The 3,357-nt window shown below is 27.2% G+C and overlaps 1 protein-coding gene across 6 annotated transcripts in view; it reads left to right on the top strand.

Annotated features, from left to right (window-relative positions):
* Window positions 1-3,357, top strand: part of Pde9 (phosphodiesterase 9) — a 681,542-nt gene that overhangs the window by 173,067 nt on the left and 505,118 nt on the right. The gene's annotated exons all lie outside the window — the stretch shown is intronic.

Raw genomic sequence — 3,357 nt, 5'->3', positions numbered from 1 at the left:
ACAATGGGTCAAAATATAGTTTTCCTATTATTACTGTTTGACAATGAACGATAGGCAGTAAAGTGAAGCAAAAAGCACAATTTAACTTTTGTGTAGAAATAAATAGAACCATTTTAATTGCTATTACGTGTTTGTTTTACTGGTAAATTGCGTAACTTTCAACTTCGAAGTTCATTCCTGATTTTGTTAAAAATCAATTAATCCTGTATTATATTTAATTAGTGACTTAATATATAAGGTTAGGGTCTTAAACGACAGGTAAGCACATTTAAATGATACAGAATCTAATCTAGAAAAATTTATATAAGCTAATTTAAAATTTAGCTTTGCTTGAATTGTAGCACATCTGACAAAAAAAAAGTACTTTAATAAAAAACAAAAAGAGGGACCATAATAGAGAAAGAAACTCCTGCCTACCGTGATATATTTGGAAGACCATTCCAAAATAAAAATAAAACTTACTTTTCTGTGAGATGCTTCACTGTTTAAGCAAAGCTGTGCCTCTGTGTGTGTGTGTTATATAAGCAAATATTTATTTTCTAGTCATAGTGGAAGTAATTATTTTAATAGATTTCTTTTATTGGTTAGTCTAAGAGTTTTATTTATTTAATTATTATACGCTACTTTTTATCTTATTGAGAGGACAACTTTAACTGTTGCTGAAAATATATGTTCATAAGGACAGATTGTATTTGCTGACAACCGCAAAACGATTGGGTGTGCAATATTCTCAGGCTGACAAGCTTTATTAAAAACCAACCTTCATAAAGTCAAAAGATCCCTGAGATTTGTTTGAATTTGCTCTGAATCCAAACAGATCTTTTAATTTAACTTATATCTCGATGAAATTTATCGAATGTTTCTTGGAGAAAATGGATGAAATGTTTTTTTCAATAAATAAAATACTATTATATTTCCTAATGTATAAGGAACTTAGTCAGCATGACACGATTTATTCATGTCATAAAAATAAAAAATGATTGACTATTAATCGATGAAAGAAAGATGAAGTTAAATATAGAATAAATAAATTCCTTTTTTTTTTTTTTAATTTTTTTTTCAAAAGCATTCCACCTGTAGTTCGGCATCGTGTCTGTTAGTGGAACTTTTTCATTAAATACATAAATACAGACTTTTTAATTTTACAAAGGGGCGTATTTTCGTTCCCGACGAAATCTGGCCGTTGAAATGGACCTAAAAAAATAAACAATATGATTTAACTACTTAAATAAATCCACGAGTCATACTAGAGACATCTCTTCTCAACCATCTTATTGTTTGATACTATATATTTTGAATTTTTTTTTCGAGGTGTCTTTAAGTTAAAACATATGTCTACACTGTTTCTTCTGAGTTACTAGGTATCTAAGCTTAAGCAACAATATGGAACTTGTAAAACAGATATGATTACCATCCGATTGTATTGTAAATGTTAAAAAATTTAATTAAACTTTTTAAAACTAAAAATAATCTAGTCTTGTGAAAAGGTTTGAGACCAAGAGAAGGTAAAAAAGAAAATTGGTTCTCATTCCTTATAATAATAAATATTTCATTTCTTTTCATTTCTCTTTATTCCGGAAGGAGATTGTTCAGCTTGATATAGTCAATCTCATTAGAGCTTCTTAATTTAATTAATTTTATCTTCTTATTCGTAAATAGCGAAAATGGATTATTCTTCTCAATAGTTTTCCAGTGCTTTAACAATAAATTTTACCGTCCCTTAATTAGAAGCTCTCCTTACTTTAGATTATGTGGTCAGCATCACACTTCGACTGCCATGTTATACCCTAGCCTGATAAACGGTCAGCTATCTAATTAATACTGGCTGACTTCACTCCTTAATTAAAGGGTTGCTTAATACGAAGGACTTGGCTAATTCTGGCATTGTTTGAATAATTTATTTCTCTTGCTTCGTTCAGGAGTGGTATTCTTTATGAATAAAATCCATCCATCATTCAAATTATCTTTATATAATGTTTCTCAAATCTATGTTTTTCGTTGTTGTTTTTTCATTTCAACATTACCTCAGTGGCTAATAAGGAATGATGAAAATTTTCGCCGCCCGTATTTTATTTCAAAATTACGGATGATTAAATTAAATCACGTCATACTCACATCTCGTTCAATTTTGATTATAAAGAAAAATTATAACATATTTTTGAATCACAATCTTAAATTTAAAAAATGATATATATAATCTTTAGACTTTCTTGAGACTGGTTATTATTGTTTAAATAAAATTTATTTTATCCAATTTTATTCTCAAAACAATTTATATTTCTTTATTTGTCCGCACATTATTTGTTACCTGAAAAATATTCTTGTGATAAATTATAATAGTGAAAATTAATTGTGATTAAAAGTTTTAATTTAATATGAAGAACTGACAAAACGGGATAATTATGGATTAATATAAATGACTTGGGCAGAATGGTGCATAAAGGTTTTTTTCAATTGATGGATCAGATTGTTCTTGAGGATGGCCAAATTGGTCGGACTTATATGGAAATACAACTTGTTTTGGGACTAAAATTGGATATATTTGATTTAAACAAAAATAAAAAATTAATACTAAAAACACGAAATAATTTGACTATGAAAGATTTGGTTAGCTAATATTAATAAGTAAAATTTAATGTATATAACTAATTTTTCTATTTCTTATTAAATTTGAAATATAACTTTCCTTTCGTAGCTCCTTGCACATTTGTATTAAAATGAAAATTAGGTTATAATGTAATAAAAATAATTAATATATTTATTTATGGAACAATAAAATACAAATGTCAGAGAAAATAGGTTGTTATTAATACATATCCTAGGTAGCAGGTGCAAGATTGTAATGATCCATGAAATACTACGGTATGACCAATGGTACATTATGGTCTTGTTACATTGATTACATATCTACAAATATATATATGTTTTTTTCAATAACTGTATAATATATTTATTCTCAAAACTATATAATGTATAGGAATAATGGTGCTATCAGGAACCTCTTTTATGAGGAAAGCCAATAGTACTAGTCTGTAATTAAAAGTATACCAATTGCAACATATAAGCACTCATAATTTTTGTTTCGTGATGGGAATGACTGTTAGTAATATTTTAGGAGTTGAAATGTAAAAAAAAAATGTTAGCATTTCAGAAGTTAGTGAAATTGGACAAAGTACAAACTTCAAAACTAATGATATTATTTGATACATTATTGTGGGACAAATGCTTGTACTTTCCATTGTTATATTTAATTTTTTTTTTCAAGTATAAGAATTGATTTGGTAGTCCACGGTACTATCTTTAAAATGCGTCTAATTCTTAATAAAATCATTACTTTTTTGTCTGATTACTTTTTTG

This window comes from Halyomorpha halys, unplaced genomic scaffold (genome assembly GCF_000696795.3).
Source record: "Halyomorpha halys isolate HHAL.00 unplaced genomic scaffold, Hhal_1.1 Scaffold46.1, whole genome shotgun sequence".
Lineage (NCBI taxonomy): Eukaryota > Metazoa > Arthropoda > Insecta > Hemiptera > Pentatomidae > Halyomorpha > Halyomorpha halys.
The sequence above is the reverse complement of the archived record's forward strand: the minus strand, read 5'-3'. Positions and strand labels throughout refer to the sequence as shown.